At 39.1% G+C, this 20962-nt stretch overlaps 1 long non-coding RNA gene across 1 annotated transcript in view; it reads right to left on the reverse strand.

The window, feature by feature from the left end:
- Nucleotides 1-436: 436 nt before the first annotated feature.
- The window catches only part of LOC124150920, an 85453-nt gene continuing 64927 nt past the window's right edge, over nt 437-20962 (reverse strand). Inside the window, exons 2-3 of the long non-coding RNA XR_006863294.2 lie at nt 4114-4173; nt 437-2851 (exon numbers count right to left, since the gene is read on the reverse strand). This is a non-coding gene — a long non-coding RNA (uncharacterized LOC124150920). The remainder of the gene's footprint in view (nt 2852-4113; nt 4174-20962) is intronic.

Raw genomic sequence — 20962 nt, forward strand, 5'->3', positions numbered from 1 at the left:
TAACTGGTTCTGTCCTATTTACAAGTGAAATGACTGACAAGGTACATATAGCATATTGCAATCTAACCCTAGTCTAACAATTATCATTGTCAAAACCTGCTAAGGCAATGGTCAAGGGTATTTATCGTTGTAATACAGTACAATGTAACCATCTCTACATACACGAAAACACAATATTGTAATATCACACACTTTTATTAATTATGCTTTAGCAATATAGGATTCGTACATTTCCGTCTTGTATTGTTGTCTGTACTTCACAGAAGAGTGTTTAAGTGAGTGAGTTGGATTTAACGCCGCTTTTAACATTATTCCAGTTATATCTTTGCTTAATGTGGGAGGAAAGCCCGAAGTGATGCAGATCTCAGACGTTTAGCACTTCGGTGAAACCCACGAGCACGGGTATGGTGCTGACAAACCTAGAAACATAATTAGGGCGAACCGGGATTCGAACCCACAATTATAGGTTTCTAGCGTGCCTAAGGGACGCAACTCTGCACGGCGAATTGCGGCGCCTTAGAAGACTGGACTACCCGTGCCCCCACTTTACAGAAGAAGAAAGTATAGCTTCCATATGAAAATGTAGTTAAATATAAGCAGTACAAGGAATAGGAATACTATTACTCAAAAGCGATTAAATGCACGCTATTGGTTAGACAACTCCAACAAGTGAGAGAGTGAGTTGGGTTTAACGCCGCTTTGAACAGTGTTTCAATTATAGCAGGGTGTGTCAGTTTGATGTGGGAGGAAAGCCCGAAGAGAATCAGTTCTCAGACGTTTTCCACTTTGGTAAACCCACGAGCACGGGTATGGTTCTGACAAACCTAGAAACATAATCGGGGCGATCCGGGATTCCACCCACGATCATAGGTTTCTGATTGAGGATATGATTCGTTTATGGGATGTTAAAAATCTCTAAGCCAAGGAAAGATAAATATCTCGTTACCAACTGTTCTGTTCTGAGAATGTTTTCTCGAAAACGAGGCTACACTACCAAACAGTGTCATGTATTCTGATGCCAATGTTGCTTATATTGTTGCTATGTACTTATTCCCCTCAACTCGATACTTCATCTGTCATACCGGTTCCCTGAAAGAATGTATTCTATATATATTCTATACAAATGGAATTGATATTGAAGAGTTAATAGTTGTATGTTTTATTTTAAAAAGTCAGTTAAACAATACAGAAGTTGTTATCCATAAAAAATTCAAGTCTTCACGATCTTCCAACTCCTGTCAAAGACTTCTTTTACTACTTTTAAAAAACATTCTGTATGTGTTATTTTTCACCAATGTGTATATACCACACTAACATTAAAAACATAGGTTTTTTATCCCGGTACAATTCTCTGCTAGAGTTCATAGGGGACCTCCGTTATCTTTAGATATACTGACGGAAGAAAATATAAGATCACATAACTATTACAGATCAGTTTTACAAATATTTTCAGTAACATTATTAACACCGACAGAATATGTGTATGGTAGTGACTTTTATTGGCTTGTGTCTTGTTTAACACCGCATTCAGCGATTCAAGTGACCTGTACAAATACGAGTATGGACCAGACAAACCAGTGATTAATATTGTGAGCAAAGACCTACGCCGTCGGAGTACAAATCGAAATTTAGTTGCATGCTACTACAGGCATATCTTAACCCGGAATCACCCGGAATCATCCGGAATCACCCGGAATCACCCGGAATCACCCGGAATACCCCGTAAACCCCCGGAATCCCCCAGAATGTGAGTAATGTCTGATGTGTTATTTCCAAAGACGAAAAACCCCTTTTTTGTACAGATAACCTTTCACACTTAACACACTTTTAACCTTCCCTTATTTCCGCCAGTCAGTATATATTATGTGAATGCTTACCATAGACGTACAGAAAGATACAGGAAATCCCCAAACAAGGGTATCAACACGTATGTTAGATACAATTGGACAGGACGTCTTAAAGGGTGCATGAGGTTCTTTCGGGAGGACACCTTACCCTTTCGCGAACATCAATAGTCATCACTGATTTTCAGTCATCCATTCATATACTTTCCACCGCTATTTCGCCCAATGGAAAATGTTTCGTCGGATAATCGAGACTGGTTATTCTCTGGCCTTGGTTTTTTATGCTTATGTTTACGTCCGGGTTAAATTCAATGTTCATTGTCCCTAGCAACATGTGCTTGCCGTAAGTGCGGTTTGTTGGATAGGGTGATCAGGCTAGATGACTTGCGTGTCATTATGCCCTGACGATCTGGGACGTCGCTCATAATGTCAACCGCCAGTTTGTCTGGTCCAGACTCGTATATATACAGGTCGGCGCGATGAAGCTGGAATATTGCTGACTGTGGTGTTAAACAACAAATAAACGTTACGACCGAAGATAACTGTATGTGACACACTGGATATATTTAATCAGGAAAGGATCTACACGTGTGGGTCTGCGTTGGAGGCAGTGGTTGCCAACATGCACATACAATCATATTCATTGTTATGTACCATCACATGAGAGATACTGGTTTGGCACAAATTTCAAATATTGCATTTCGATGAAGATCAACTATTCTGACTGTTCTGTAAGCGTTATAATACAAAGCGACAGCAACCAGCCAATGTGGATGATTGCATGGTCTACATTGTTGCATAATAAACGGCCAGGAGCCGAAGTCGTTGAAGGGTTTTATCCCTGGAATCACACAGTATCCAACACAAATATGTATGACGTCATCAATCTATGTGCATACTGTCATCAGTAGTGTGCGTTGTGGAATTGTGGTCCGTCTTGGGGGGCTTATTGTAACTATGCTGTCTAAACGTGGACTGTTTTCGAAGAAGTTCGTTCGATTCCCGTACTGAAAATAAGAAGTGACATGTTAAATTGCAATATTGTTAATATCGACATCTAAAAAGGAAAAACGGAATGAAATATCAGCACTGAAAAGAATAAAATCATCAATTAAACGAATATCAATATTCAAATATGTCATAAGTGACACATGTATACCAAGAAAACTTCAAACTGGAAAGCAAACATATTGCGTGTCTACTGCTGAAATAAACATAATATAAACAAGGACATATGCTAACTTTAATACGACTTAAAATATTTAGTATACATTATAATGCCGTTACATTTGCAAGCATATGGGATGTTATGTCTCATGTTAAAACCAGGATTAATTATAATTATAGAAATTACGTTTTTAAATTCAATTCATTGCCTTAAATATACCTTTCTATTATACCTGAAGTATTATAAAAATATGATGAATTAACTTCATGCTTTTTGTCTAATTGTCATTGTCATAATAAAATTATATACGAATCTTAAAAAGAAAACTTGAATGATCCGTGTCATACAGAATCATTCGAGCATGCTAAATACCATCTCATAAGGAAAGGTTATATTAAAGTATGTATGTGGGAAATGTCATTAGTTTAGCACGATGCAATGGTTCAGAAATACTAAAGCAGGCACCGTATAGTTGATGTTAAATTCTAACTAGTACAGTTTGGAAGCGTGCAGACAAATAATTGCCAATCATGATTATTATGTATAAAGTCCAAAAACTTATAATAATTCATTCCATTGGTGCATTGATGAAACCATTTAATAACTGAATTGTGATAACATTGTTGAATGTACACTCTTTCGTAAATAGGATTATATTAAGTTGATGAAAGTAACAAATTATAATCTATTTCTACATTAAGAACTTATTTATGTATAAAAAAAAGTTTTCTTTGTTCGATCTTTGCTACGCGCAAATTGTTTAAGCAAAGTTATCTCCCCTTGAAACAACGTAATCGTTTTATGTATATAAATTTGCATGATTTGTTGAGAAACATATATAACAATAGAGGAGGCGTACAGCAAGGATATATTTTGAGACCACTACTTATTGACATGCTGAGACTAATAAACATAGAATATAGGTTATCAGCGTACATATGCAGATTGGACAAAGGCACAGGACAAACATTGAAGAGCACTTTGGGAATTTTTTTGCATTCACGGCCAAAGACGTAACGAAAATAACGGAGACTAACGTAAAATCCGTAAGTCACATGAAACTAAAATAAACTAAGGGGAGATAACTATGATAGCGCAAACCTGGGTTTTCCTGCTTTCTCGGTGGCCAGGTCTTTCCACGGGCTATAGATCTGTTTGCATCTGCTCAGTGTGAAGCAAGAAAAGAAGGTCAGATACGGAACAGTCTATTTGCGCATGATGAAGCCATAATAAATATTGTTAATGCGGCCTAAAACAAGACAGGGAGAGTAAACATGTAAACAAACATTGAAGGGACGCTAACAAGGGATATACACAGAATCCTTATATGCATAAACATGTGATTAATATTTGTAAGCGAGCATGATGACCCAGTCTATATCGCTGTGCAGAGTGGCGTCCATTAGGCGTACCAGGATTCAATAGACGTTGTCAGGGGTAATAGTCCGACAGCACCTTACCGTGCTGGTAAGTTTGACATAGTCGTAAGCGTCCATGACCTATGTCGGGCTGTGCCTTTTCCCCTTGTTACGTGAGTACGGATTTAGGCCGCGTTTAGCAATATTCCAGCAAAATCACAGCGGGGACACTAGAAATGGGCTTCAAATATTGAACCCATCTGGAGAATCGAACCCAGATCTTCGGCGCTTTAGCCATTAGGCTACCCCACCGCACCGTTGTTAAGCCGATATGCTATGATCTTATTGAAATATTGTTAAAATGACGTTAAACCCACTAATTCACACCTTTCATCATGAGCGAGTGAGTGAGTATGGTTTAACGCCGCTTTTAGCAATATTCCAGCAATATCACGGCGGGGGACACCACAAATGGGCTTCACACATTGTACCCATGTCGGGAATCGAACCCGGGTCTTCGGCGTGATGAGCGAACGCTTTAACCACTAGGCTACCCGACCGCCCCCCTTTCATCATGAAGGGCAAGACGTCCTTTGAAACATTGCATGTTATAACATCAATATAAGGATTATAGATTATTCATTTGGTAAATATAAATTATGATACGAGTTGTATGTCATACTGATTTTACAAAATAAGTGTCAGAATTCTTGTATTTCCTGAGCGAGAGCGAGGGTAATGCATGAATTCTTACACGAGTTTCGTAAAATCAGTATGACACACATGCAAGTGTAATAATTTCTTAATCCCTTCTAGCTCCCCTTTTGAAAACTGTACTTATCACGACCGCCGTTTCAGATAAAAAAAACACAATTGTCGAATGACGTCAACAATTTCAGCTAAGACATCGTTTCCTGTGTGACGTCATTCCGACATTACGTCACAATGAGATTCGAATGACGTCAACAATGCCTCCGGATGACGTAAACAATACAGTGGTGCACGTGAAGTGATATGTTTGCACTAGTGCACACACTATGTTAATTAACTTATTTTTAACCGTATAGGTAATAACAAAACTTGTAACATCGAAAATTCAATATCTGTCAACCTTTTTAATTTGTTTTTAATACTAACAGGCTCAATATAGGCAAAATAACTTTTTCACGTGAAACTATGTTAGTAATAAGTTTCCATTACTGAACAATAACAGAACCTACAGCGTTCCTCCAGTTCACAGTACATTAGAAAGTAGGTCATTGTTGCAAAGTCTTCACTCGAAAACAAATATTGCCAATCTATTTTAATGTTTGCACTGCACGCCGCCCGTCGATAGTTTTGTATATTGATATAATTAGTGTTAGTGAGTAGTCTGTTTGATCCCCATACTAGGCAAATGGTTAACGTTCAAAACTGATTGGGTTTAAAAATACAAAAACAAGTTTTCGATCGATAAGAATTGGATTGACGACACCCGTATGTTATTTGTATGGAACGGGAGCTAGTAGAGTGTTGATTTTGTGACTCAGGGGATTTCCATGCAAGCAATGACGATGATGTGAATATTAATGACAGAAACCGAAGTGTATATAGGTGATTTGTCGCTAGTACAATACATGACACTCTATCCAACATGATTTGTCGCAAAAACAATGCATAATACTCTATCCAACACGATTTGTCCCTGATATTATGCATAACATGCTATCCAATATGATTTGTCCCTTACACAAGGCATAACACTCTATCATATATGATCGGTCCATAATACAGTGAATAGCACTCTATCCAACACGATTTGTCACTGATATTAAGCATAACATTCTATCCAATATGATTTGTCTATCATATATGATCGGTCCATAATACAATGTATAGCACTCTATCCAACATTATTTGTCCCTAATAAAATGCATATAATTCTATCCAACATGTATTGTCCCTAATACAATGCATAAAACTCTATCCAACATGATTTGTCCCAAATACAATGCATAACACACATTTCTATATGATCGGTCCATAATACAGTGTATAGCACTCTATCCAACATGATTTGTCCCTAATACAATGCATAAAACTCTATCCAACACCATTTTGCCCAAATACAATGCATAACACACATATCTATATGATCGGTCAATAATACAATGCATAACACTCTATCCAACACGATTTGTCGCAAAAACAATGCATAATACTCTATCCAACATGATTTGTCGCTAATACAATACATTACCCTCTATCCAACATGATTTGTCCCTGATATTATGCATAACATGCTATCCAATATGATTTGTCCCTTACACAAGGCATAACACTCTATCATATATGATCGGTCCATAATACAGTGTATAGCACTCTATCCAACATGATTTGGACCTAATACAATGCATAAAACTCTATCCAACATGATTTGTCCCAAATACAATGCATAACACACATTTCTATATGATCGGTCAATAATACAATGCATAACACTCTATCCAACATGATTTGTCGCTAATACAATACATGACACTCTATCCAACACGATTTGTCGCAAAAACAAAGCATAATACTCTATCCAACATGATTTGTCGCTAAACAATACATTACATTCTATCCAACATGATTTGTCCCTGATATTATGCATAACATGCTATCCAATATGATTTGTCCATTACACACGGCATCACTCTATCATATATGATCGGTCCATAATACAGTGTATAGCACTCTATCCAACATGATTTGTCCCTAATAAAATGCATAAAACTCTATCCAACACGATTTGTCCCAAATACAATGCATAACACACATTTCTATATGATCGGTCAATAATACAATGCATAACACTCTATCCAACACGATTTGTCGCAAAAACAATGCATAATACTCTATCCAACATGATTTGTCGCTAATACAATACATGACACTCTATCCAACACGATTTGTCCCAAATACAATTCATAAAACTATTCAATATGATTTGTCCCAACACAGTGCATAACACTATATCCAACATGACTTGTCCTCTACTACAAAACAGGAATGGTCAAGAACTGCTTGAGATATGTGTTCATCCCATGTTTACCTGAATGTTTTTGTATTCTGGTAAATATCAGTGCCACGACAAGATTCAAAATACTATATATGTCATGGTGTGCATGAAACGGTGCTGTTGTTATGCTGTTGTTATGCCGTTGTTATGCTGTTGTTATGCTGTTGCTATGCCCTGTGTACGAGTGAGAGGGTGCATGTGTACTGATGCTGCAGTCAGTAACATCCCTGCTACACCACGGAGGTGTGTGTCGGTACTGGTAGACCAGGGATTGATAGCATTAGCACCGATCCACGCCATCGGGGTACGATTACACACAATGAAAGGTCACACCGGTGCCTTACGCACCCAATCCTCATCCGTCAACAACGGGCTAGAGATTAGTTCTGCCCCTATAGAGGCCCTATGTCTGAGTGAGTGAGTGAGTGAGTGAGTGAGTGAGTGAGTGAGTGAGTGAGTGAGTGAGTGAGTGGGTGGGTGGGTGGGTGGGTGAGTGAGTGAGTGAGTGAGTGAGTGAGTGAGTGAGTGAGTGAGTGAGTGAGTGAGTTGGGTTTAACGACACTTTGAACAGTATTTCAATTAAGTCACGATGTGTCGACTTGATATGAAAGGAAAGTGATGCATGAGACACAGAGATCTTAGCTCTAAGTCGATCGTAAGTCTATGTTAAAGTACAGGAGTTTAGGTGGTCGTAGCGCTGCGATCGTTTTGTGAAACGGGTCCCTGGTGAAACCCACAAGCACGTTCATGGCGCAGACAAACCTGAAAGCATTATCAGGCCGAACCCGGATTCGAACCCACGATCACAGGTGCCTTAGACGAACAGGGGCGCCTTAGACGAATCGGCTACCGATGTCCCTATGTTGTACTGGCATACCACTCGGTTGTCACTGCTGGGATTTGCAAACTTATGAAACTTCAACATGTACAAGTTGACGAGCCCTCCTCAGTCTATCGAATCTCATTTGGTATCCAAATATTTACAGAAAGAGCAATTTACAGAAATTCGAAAGCCGGCAGTTGTACAGTTTCAGAGAAGCCCGCTAATGTCTATTTTTCCAAGGGTCAAAGCGTATTCTGAAATTCTCTGTTGCCCACGATATTATACAAGGCCAAGTAAATCAGCTCCAGTAACGAGAAGCGTCAATATGCAGGGCTTTGTAAGTTATGTGAACGCCGAGCATATAATTGAAATTGAAAGATAGGCGAGGAAAGTGAATTACGGCGAAGAGAATTGGAAACGCGAAATCGGATGCAAAATCAACGACAAACCAAAGTTAAATATAGGACAAAAAAAAGAATAGCTTGCAATTGGATGGCAATAACTTTAGATCGGACAAAAACTAGATCATGTCCCATAAATCAAATGGCTTACAAAAAATGCCTTTCTGAGCTTAATTCATCTGATTTAATGGCTTGGAAAGAAATCATCTCCCAAATGAAATGAGATCCTAGTCGCAATAACAGAACATGGGTATTTGTTTCTCCTTGCCATTTTCATTCCCGGAATCTCGGTTATGTCCTCGAGGTCTGGAGCGCGACCATACTTGCCTGGATATACCTTGGTTTGCGTCCATATAAATCAGGGTGATACAAGCCTCGCGAGACATAGAGTGACCACGGGGATTCTGTGATGGGGATATCGGTGTTTTATGAGTACACTCCATAACTGATCAACCATCAGCGGTGTCAGGTTGATGTCCTTGTCCAAAGTAGAGTGTCTGCGGCATCACCTTGAACAATGACCTCCCTTCACCCGTGCCTTTCTGGGCTGCGGTGGTCGTGTGATCTCATTGGTCGCTTCCCACTATTCAGAGTTGCTTCCCTTAGTCATTGCAGGCTGTGCTGGTCGTGGGTTTGAGTCGCGGAACCGTACTTCTTATGAACCTCATCCTTGGGAAAGTCGTTTTCGTCTTTCCATATTAGTTACTGGCCATTTGGGGTGGGTAGAAAGTTTTTAAACAATGAATTGGACGAGGAAATGTAGGTGAAAAAATATTTTTGCCTTAATTCTTGGAATTAAAATAAACGTTCGCTGGATATGCTCGGAGTCTCAAGAAATGTGTTGTGAAAATAATGTAGAACACAATTGTGAACTGAGAACCGGTGACATCAATAATATTCTGTCTCCCAACCCCCTGATCATTTAAATTGACGCCATGACATAAAACAAAACTATTTATTTTCAAGCCTTAGTTAAGTCAATGCACTTAAAAACGATGAACGGTAGATACCCGGTGTACGTAATATTGAGTACAGATGTGTGTTTAGAAACTATAGTATAATATGTGCATGTTGCACCTTTGGAACATAACAGGTTGATAATGTAACGTTGAGCCTTCTGTATTTTGCACAATGTGGACATAAATAGCCATTAATACATTGCTGATGGCAAGTATGTGATTTGAAAGATGTAGTATGCCCTCATTGTTGCCATATACTTGACTGCGTGAACCGCCCCCGTGTTCAAGTTGTAGAGCATCCGCCCGGAAGGTCCGGGGTTCGATCCCCGGCTCCGTCATACGAAAAGATTTGTTGTTACCCTGTCTGGCGCTCGGAATTAAGGGGATAAAACAAGGACTGGTCGGCTCGGAGTCAGTCTACTGTGTTTGAGTGGGGTACTCATGTTAAACTGCGGCATGGTATCTCAGTGAGCTAGCACTATAAATCGGCATCAGTCCGGACTAATACAAACAGCGACACACATGCACGTGCATGCACGTCGCTATGCAAGTGCAATAATCTTGTACGCGACGTGAAACCCAATTTCACATCCCCTCTTCATGAAAATTTGACAATATCATTCCTTCCCATTCAGTGATTACCTCCCTTATCAAGCAACACTGGGTTAAAACGACCGCCGGTCCTGCTGATGGCGCAGACTAGAATTGTAGAGTCAGACCCAGCACACCTGGGGTGGAAATGGGTATTGTCTCCTCGATTGTAGGATTTGCAAAGCCAACTCGGCGTCAACAGATATTTTCCAAATCTTTCATGTTTTTAATCAAGGTGCTCACGTGATTTCACGCACTTCGCGAAGTAGGACCCGTTTTATCACAAAATAGAATTTGATTATCTTCACTGGGCGCCGCTATTTTGTTAAAAGCAAATGCAGACAGACATATTGCAAATGCAAGTGATATGAGAGGTGGAATCTACTTGGTCAATAGGAGGGGACATATAAGGGCGATAACTCGTAATAGCCACTGGTGGCGCTACGATGGAGCTTAGAGATTCGAGCCTCGTTCGACAAGGGTGGAAACTTGACTTTTACAGTCAGTTAACTCCCTTGCCTCGGGAAGGTGGTACAAGATTTGTACGTTAAAGCCTTTGCAAGAAGGTCAAGTTGAGGTAACTGACTTGCAGTTCTGGCAGTAAGTACAGCAATATAAATGTCAGGCAGGGTCTCATGACGCTTTTGGGAAGAAACCATCCTGTTTTGTTGTGACTTCTGTATTATTTCATACTACCTTGATTATACAATCGAGACATTTGTGTGTCTCTTCACGGGTGTCTCATCACAATCACAAACATTTATAATGATCCCAGCTCTGTGTGTTAGACAACGATGCAAAACTGAACATTTATAGCAGAGTTGATTGTTTTTGTAACCATCTGTATATACAATGTACATCCATCATATTATGAGTTGATTTGTCGGCGTGGTACAGACACGTGGAAGAGAGTACAGACCCAGCACCTGTTCTCAGGGTTCCTCCACATCCCCTGACAAGCGTACATGTAGCTACATATATCATCCCAGTCTCCAGGCTGCAGAACCAAGACCCAATATACATTACGTACAGATCACACTGATCCGTCACTCGAGACTGTTGTAACAAGAGCCCTTTGAAGTAATGAATTTGAAATAACTTGAATTATTTCAAGCACGGAAGAGAAAGTTGTCATGAACTTACTTGTTTTGACGCATTTGTATTCATTGTCATAAGTGCAGTGTGACGAGTATATTTTGTTAAGCGGTACGGTGTCCAGTCTACCAAGGCGCCGCAATTCGCCGTGCAGAGTTGCGTCCCTTGGGCACACCAACCTATGATCGTGGGTTCGGAGCCCGATTTGCCCCGATTATGTTTCTAGGTTTGAAGTCACCCTACACGTGCTCTTGGATTTCACCAAGGTGGTAAACGTCTAAGACCTGCATCATTTCAGGCTTTCCTCCCACACTAGGCTGACAAGCCGTGATATAACTGGATTACTATTTAAAGGTTCCTCAAACCCAAGTCACTCACTCACTCACTCACTCATATATTGTTAAGATAACTATGGTTATAAAAAGTATCATAATGTTCAAACGGTGACGTAAAAATAAAACGATGACTAAACACGCAATACCATTTCACCAGAGTAATAAATCTGTTTAGTTTCTTATCACCAAAACTTGAGTTGGAATATGAAGATATATTATACCATAAAAACTGCACCAACGAACTTCAGAGTCCATATATATTACGCAAAAATAAGAAATTCAAGTGGTTTTACAGGTATATCAATTTGATGCCAGGGTTTGCCTTTTGAAAATTTTAACTGCTTGCTGATAAAACATGGCAAAAGACTGTTAAGCGGTGGTGTTAATAATTTACAGGACTTGTTCAAACTAGAAGGCCTGAATATGATATTCGGTTACACGTCGAACACAGCATGCCTATTTGGCAATAACGTTATTATCACAATCTGTTTGATATTACAAAGGTTGTAACGCATTACGTTTCTCGTGCTTAATTTTACGTATGTCTACTCAAAATTGCACTTAAGGACATAACTGTATTTAATTCCTGTTATATGGTTATTTCACTCATAACAAATATGTATTCTCAAACGTCAGCTACATATTTATTAGTTTCTCTATCCGCAAATCAGCCATTATAATTATTTAAAAAATGCTACTCCAGTCATCGAAACAACTGTTTTGGTAAACAAATTTACGGATAATCTAATCACTTGGCCCATATTAAGCCCACCTCGAGACGTCAGTCAGTAATGATAGTCCATAGTGCATTTCTGGTCGTTATGGGAATGTACCAAATGACACCCCTTATGCCATATCATATACACTGAAGCACGACTACTTATCTTGGATGACGTCATTGCAGTGAGGTCATTGGGTGCAAACATCAGCAGTTGTCGTGCCCGTCTTCAAAGAAGAAGCTTGATGGTAATTATTGTTATACTTTTGAAAGAGGGGGGGTCGGGTAGCCTAGCGTTCTCTCGTCACGACGAAGATCCGGGTTCGATTCCCGACATGGGTACAATGTGTGCAACCCATTTCTGGTGTCCCCCGCCGTGATATTGCTGGAATATTGCTAAAAGCGGCGTAATACCATACTAACTCACTCACTTTTGAAAGAAAAATTGTTATGAATACATCACACTTTTTATGGATAGTAACTTTTTTTAATTCTTTGTACGACGTTTAAGAGCTACTTCTTGCTCCTTCATCAGGATTGTTATAACACTAGTCCGATGTAGTATTTGTGATTATATTTTTATTTTTTAAAGTAAACATGGATAAACTGACCTCGAAGATATCTGATGTTTTGCAATCGCGTATACTGCATGTGCACATGACGGACGCCATCAATGGGGTGGGACATGATCAATGCTTTTTCGCGAACACAAGGTATTATCACTATTTGATAGTGATTCACAAACACGTGGTCATTATGTAGCCGGAATCGTATAATCGACATTGTTTTTGGCAGAGATTTCTTATGAATATGGAAATGTTTTTGTCGCTTATACTTTTTTAAAACACCAGGTGTCCTTCATCAATAAATCCTTGTTATTTAGAAGACTGAATATCCTTTGGTCCATAGTAAACAGAACCTAACAGTGGCCAGTGGTTGGGATGTTTTACAGTGAAGACTATTTTACAGTCAAATTATTTATACACAATATTGGTTAATAAAATATTGACAAGTTACGAAGTGTACACGTTTTAACAGAAGACATGAAAGATAAAAAATGTTTTCTAATTTTGGGTTATTTAGGAAATAGTTTTACGTTTATTGTATTCTTAAAGCTGAATATATTGCACACTCATAATGAAAGTGGAATTAATCTGACAATTTGTTTGTTTGTTTGTTGTTTAACGCCGCACTCAGCAATATTCCATCGATATGACGGCGGTCTGTAAATAATCGAGTCTGGACCAGACAATCCAGTGCATCATGAGCATCGACCCACGCAATTGGGATCGATGACATGCACCAACTAGGTCAGCGAACCTGACCACCCGATCCCGTTAGTCGGCTCTTACGACAAGCGCAATCACCTATTCTGACCATGCTCTTCACGGATGAATCTACAAATTTACGCGTATCAAAGGGGAACACAAAGTACGTGATCTTCACTACCAGTTGTCGGAATTCCATTTTGCGGAAGTATCGGTGTCAAAGTGGGTTAGATCGCTGACTTCTCGGAGAAGTCTGGGTTCGAATCCCTTTGGGAACTCCACCTAAATAAGTACTAGAATTTGTACTTTACTAAGAAAGTGTGATCCCAAATATATCATAGTTAATTCTTTTCAAGTTATACTTCTCTTGAATTTCTACCTTTACATATATTTCACAGTTTTCTTTAAAATTACTTTCAGGTAACGATGCAATATCTTTACTCGCTGCAGAAATGCTGTAACATGTTTTTCGCTCAAATAACCCCCACAATGTCTTCTCTGATACCATGAATAAATATTTACCCCGCCCAGCTCGATCCGTACAAAAACAGAGTGTTATGCCGTGCAGTGAGTGTGACCTTATGAATATACTGCAGTGGGAAATAAGATTAGACACAAACGTAACTACAGAAAAAATCCATATTTTGGGGTCATTCAAAACGCCTTCGGTCAGGGCGACGCCTTTCAAATCGGCTACATATCTTTTCAAAATGGCGGACCGCATGCAGTAAGGTTGTCGTTATAATCTACAGATCTAATTTGATTTGCTTGGATAATACTTCAGGGCCTTTAATCTCCTGGCTTGAATGATACTGGAATATTGATTCTTGTTAATTCTTCCTAATTCAGATCACACACGGCATTTTCACTTTTCCATATCACCGCCTCCAGTGAAGCCTTGACTTGTCTGGAGTTGGACCGCGAGCGAGATGAAAAAAGCGATTATATTCAGAGACGCATCCCAAACTATCTATTTGATCACGACATCGCCTATATAATACACCATTCTATATTTGGTTGAATACTTGAAACAGATAATTACACTTATCAGAATACTAAGAATGTGAAAGATACAGAAAATATGCTGCTATCGATGAGATTAGTCTTTTCAATATCTCTTTATAAGTTGGCTGAATCAAGAAGTAGGAGCTCAAGTAACCCGTGCTTCCAGTTGTCTGGTCTATAATCAAAGAGATAAATTAAATGCCACTTAAAAATGCAAACATCGTAGGCGCCTGTAAATATATTAATTGATCGCTCAGATTTAAAATGCGCTAAAATGATAAACCTGATTAATTGTTAAAATAATCACCTGAAGTGCACAAGAATTTGGATGAAGGCCATTTGAGAAGGGCATGTGTGTAGACGAAATATTATTTATGAAAAAGGTCAGAGAAAAATATTTCTCCTTGAGGACAAATGAACTTCAAATAGTGATCACGTTACACAGGGTGGTATTTACAAGGAAAACCGCCGGCATAATTTGATAATTTGATGACAGTTTATGGTTCGATGTCAGGAAGCAAGTTATTGCACTAGTTCCCCCAGCAGTGAATGGGTACCCGGTAGTTTGAGATGATAATGTTACTGTTAACCTTTTAGCGTCTCACAGGCAGCTTTGTATACACCAAGGAAGCTGACCTTGAATTTAGCTTAGCTGGAATTCGGCGCTATATAATTAGATTATTATTACGATTATTGTTATTCAGCGCAGTAGCAATATTCCGCTTACAGCACGGCGGCCCGACAAACCTGTGGTTGATAGCATGATCAACGTACGACGTCATCGGGATACGATAACACACTATCAGTCAAAGCACAGAGCCTAACAATCGCATTGAAAGCAGATCTTCGTTCTCGCTACCCCTAAACAAAGATCTGAGGACATCCCTTTACAGGTCACGTCAGAACGACCTTTCATCCGACCAATCAGAACGTCGCTTACCAGATCAGGAAAGTGGCAATCGGAAAGGGTTTTCTAATCATGCAACCTCGAAAAGGTTAACACGGGGTATTCCGAACGGCAGTTACGGGCTGTACGACTGATTCCGTCAGAATCATCGACTATCTCTCACTTCAATGCCTTGAAACATTTGAAACGGAAGGGATTTTCAACATACCGTTAGAAGTACTGCTATGCAATCTCGGCCATCTATTTGACATTCTACATTCTGACATTTTCACATTTGAATCGATAATTTGTAAAGCGTGGTCTGGAATGGAGGTCGCCACTTTAAAACTAGTGCCCTAAAGCTGCAGAAAGCTGATTGGCTAATGTCGACCTTGTCATTTCATTGGTCAATGAAAGTTTACGAAAGGTCGTTCTGACGTGACATGTATAGAATCTCCACAGATCTTTGTGTAGCGGTAGGGATCCCTAAGATCTGACTTTAATGAGAGAGAGCTAAACCACCGGATCCACAATCTCACCCGTTATTAATATCTGGGATTGAAATATGATGTTTTATTGAAGGTGTGTGGTTTTTTATTCTACGTGAACATTAGTACTTATAGGCTGGGGGAACGGGTGGCCCAGTCGTCTAAGGCGCCACGATTCGAATCCCGGTTCGCCCCGATTATGTTTTTAGGTTTGTCAGCACCATATCCGTGCTCGTGGGTTTCACCGAAGTGGTAAAAGTCTGAAACCTGCATCACTTCGGGCTTCCCTCCCACATTAAGCTGGAATACTGTTAACAGCGGCGTTAAACCCAACTCACTCACTCACTTATAGGCTACTGCTCCGTTGCAAGATGGGTACCAGTGACGTCAATTCAAAATCCTAGTTTATATTATTAATTGAGCCACAAACACCATACAGCTATACCAACTTTCAACATCCCGAGCGTGAGATATCGTGATTAGAATTAATTCAGTCTAATTATCAATTGCAATAATGAAACGAGTCGAGACATCTCGTGTACACAGAATTAGCAATGAATACCTGATAGCCACATCCTCCTTGCAGCCGACCATGCCATCATGGTTACTGAGTCTACCACCACAAAAGGGGTCAGGACGGGAGCTGAGTCTCCGAATTACCACAAGCAAACACAAAGATATGGGACAGGCAAATGTTTGCCGAGACTGTGGGAGAACAGAATCAATGTAGCAACAATGAAAACTTGTTAAGAACGTGGATTGTTATTTCTCCCCGAGTGAGCAGGATAGGATTACAAACAGGCAGGACCTCGACAAAGTGATTAATCGTTGATAGATGGGAGATGAGCAGACGATCTGAGCACGTGACATCAGTTCCAGACACACGCTTTCTTGTGCTCTCTCAGACCTGTTTGGTAGATGAAGCAGGGTTGCAGGCACTCTCTCATATTTGTTATTTCCTTTTATTTTTGTCTACCAACGTTTTCTATAGAACCGGACGGGATCCGACGAGTGAGAAGGGAGATTGTCAGACTCAGTGAGTGATATATGCTCAGAATACGTTTCCGACACGGGTGCACTGAATCTGCTAATAAAGCATATACATTCTCCAATCAATGGCCAAACAGTCTTCACTGTGAAGCTGATGGCCATCTACAATGCCCTTTACATTACTCTTAAAACAAACAACCCTAAACTGTAATATTTACTGAGCCAGTAAGTGGCTTACGGGCGCTCCTAAACAAATCTATTATAAAAAATAGGGGTAACAAAATACTTTCAATAGGATACAATCCAAAAACAGTATTGGGAGGGCCACTTGACTGAAGTCCTATCCAGGCACATCGTCTAAATGTTAACGCCCAAGCTCGTATTCTCTCAAAACCCAACATATCATCTTTTGTAAACACTTTAACTCCCCCCCTCCCCTCAGCCCTTCATCATCATCATCATCATCATCATCATCATCATCATCATCATCATCATCATCACCCAACCCAAGTGACAATAGATGGTATGCCTTCCAGAACCTCTGGTGCACTGAAGTATATATAATAGATGGTTTACCTTCCCGAACTTTGGTATAGGGAAGCATATAGCTCTTATAATAAATGGTTTACCTTCTCGAACTATGGTATACGGACGCATATAGCTCTTAAAATAGATGGCTTACCTTCTCGAACTTTGGTATACGGAAGCATATAGCTCGTATAATAGATGGTTTACCTTCTCGAACTATGGTATACGGACGCATATAGCTCTTATAATAGATGGTTTATCTTCCCGAACTATGGTATATGGAAGCATATAGCTCTTATAATAGATGGTTTATCTTCCCGAACTATGGTATATGGAAGCATATAGCTCTTATAATAAATGGTTTATCTTCCCGAACTATGGTATATGGAAGCATATAGCTCTTATAATAGATGGTTTATCTTTCAGAACGTTGGTATACGGAAGCATATAGCTCTTATAATAGATGGTTTATCTTCCCGAACTATGGTATATGGAAGCATATAGCTCTTATAATAGATGGTTTATCTTCCCGAACTATGGTATATGGAAGCATATAGCTCTTATAATAGATGGTTTACCTTCCCGAACTTTGGTATATGGAAGCATATAGCTCTTATAATAGATGGTTTATCTTTCAGAACGTTGGAATACGAAGCATATTGCTCTTATAATAGATGGTTTGTCTTTCAGAACGTTGGTATACGGACGCATATAGCTCTAATAATAGATGGTTTATCTTTCAGAACTTTGGTATATGGAAGCATATAGCTCTTATAATAGAATGATGGTTTATCTTTCAGAACGTTGGAATACGAAGCATATTGCTCTTATAATAGATGGTTTATCTTTCAGAACGTTGGTATACGGACGCATATAGCTCTAATAATAGATGGTTTATCTTTCAGAACGTTGGTATACGGACGCATATAGCTCTAATAATAGATGGTTTACCTTCCCGAACACTGGTATATGGAAGCATGCAGTCCTGATAAATGTTTTTTTTATACATTTTGTACTCTTGCATGCTAATGCTCACATCTCTGATAACAAATAACGTACATTCTGCAACATTCTAGACATACTGAAGCATACATTGTACATGCTACTTAATGATAATTTTATTATACATTCTCGAACCCAGGTACAGGAAGTATACCACCCTATTGGTAAAGTACGTACATTCTTCAGTCTACATACTAGTATATGGAAGCGACCAGGCTAATTATCATGTGTATTGATTATTTCGCTGATGAAGTCAAGTTCAGTTGGGCTGGAGACTCTCCAAATCTATACGATTAAGTGTTTTTTTAATGGATTTTTGAAGGTGAACGAGGAACTTGGTACTTTACATTCTAATAGACTATATACAGAGAATAAGGTCCTGAGATCAAAACTTCAAAATGTGAACCTATTTTGCAAAGATCTTATACAGGTGACATATCAACTGTTCGATAGTCAACTAATGTTAGGTTAAAACAATATAACGAAAAGCACACAACATAATATTGCTAATATTGATGAATATTAAACATATATTGATGACTGTATATTACTTATTAAACAAACATGGCAAGTATATAATCGGCTAGGGTTTGAATAACACCAGATCCTGGGCGAGGGACCTTTAATTAATAAATTTGGGTACATAATAATTAACTCTATTTTGTTTCTCACTAAGAGTAATTTAATTTCAAAGATTAAAAGAATATGCTCGTTTAAAGCGACATCAACAATCTTCCGATATACTGACGTCACGATAACTGTTTGTGACGTCTTGAACAATGGAAAACGCAATGGTCTATTGTGTGCAATGAATGTCATCATATGACGTCATGTATCCAAAGGTCAGACCGAAATTCATTCATAAAAATAAATAATAAAGCTGATGTCTTGATGACAATTTTAATGCACAATCATCTCGGTTTGCGTCCATATGGGTAATAGTTTATTACTGTTTTAGAGGACATACTACAGTGACCATGGAATTAGTGGTTATCGTAGCCATTTTTAGTAATTGGAGTTGACGTCATGCATTCTCAATAACGTCACAGAATCTTGCTTGAATCAATAGTATGGCTTAGGCGAGGTCTCGTTTTTCTACTTATTCTTCCAAAGAATGACGGGGTAATCTTCAGAATGGATCGGCACTCGGAGTTATATTATCCTGAGTGGATAACTGGGTAACATTGAAAACATTATTAATAAGTTCATTGCGGAAAATACGAATAGTTGTGCTCTACATCGTGAATAAACCCCTGTGAGTCTTTTCCGTGTGTCTAATTTCGATAAAAATAAAGTTGAATCAAAATTATAATCATTATAAAATCAGATTGTTTAACTACACAATAAAACGATTGTATTTTTGTTCTTAAGCTTGTACTCAGATATTTACACTGATCATCATAATTATTAAGATTTACCCTGTTTTAGATTCGGAAGTCGAACCTTCTGGGGATTAATGTCATGGAATCAATGTTCAAAACAAGGTTGTTTTTTTGTTAAAGAAAACAAATACAGGTAAAATATATTAAACGAGTTAAATAATATCGAGTAAAAAAAGCAAGAGTGAGTGAGTAAGTTTGGTTTATCGCCGCTTTAAGCTGCTTCTTACAATCCTTCGGGTACATCACGAGATGGTGCCATGATGTAGCAGAACAGCTCCAAGTGCCTTTTACACCCAATGGAATCTGTTTGGGCAGATCATCTAGATACCGTTTTGATTATAATTAGATGTACACCACTTTCTGGATAACCACCAGCACGGCCATGGTGATGAAAGTCCGAGAAAAATAATTTGGCGAATCTTGGATTGAAACCCACGATTGTAATGTGCCGCAACCCCTATGGGACGCAACTCAGCACAGTTCTAAATAATCCAGGTAGAGAAATGTAGAGAATATCGGATTGTTATTACTTGGTGAAGCCAAGGAACTTTACTAAAACGTATCAAAATCCATCCTGTCAAATAGCTTCTTATACGTCCATATGGGATTTTCATCTTTATAAGCGTGAATTTTAGTTACGAAAAAAAGTGATAATTCTCTGATACTGGAGTGTGCCATGTTTATGTTTCTGACAGGTGGCTCGACAAACCGATTTTTAGGAGTGTCGAACTGTCGATAAACTCCCAATTGTTTGCAATACCGAACTGTAGACAAACACCTATAGGTAATGCCGAACTGTAGACAAACACCGACAGGCAATGCCGAACTGTAGACAAACACCTACAGGCAATGCCGAACTGCAGGCAAACACCTACAGGCAATGCCGAACTGTAGACATACACCTACAAGCAATGCCGAACTGTAGACATACACCTACAGGCAATACCGAACTGTAGACAAAAACAAACAGGCAATGCCGAACTGTAGACAAACACTGACAGGCAATGCCGAACTGTAGACAACCACCTTGAGACAATGCCGAACTGTAGACAACCACCTTGAGACAATACCGAAATGT

The sequence above is a fragment of the Haliotis rufescens genome, unplaced genomic scaffold (assembly GCF_023055435.1).
Source record: "Haliotis rufescens isolate VD_foot unplaced genomic scaffold, xgHalRufe1.0.p SCAF_4, whole genome shotgun sequence".
Taxonomy (NCBI): domain Eukaryota; kingdom Metazoa; phylum Mollusca; class Gastropoda; order Lepetellida; family Haliotidae; genus Haliotis; species Haliotis rufescens.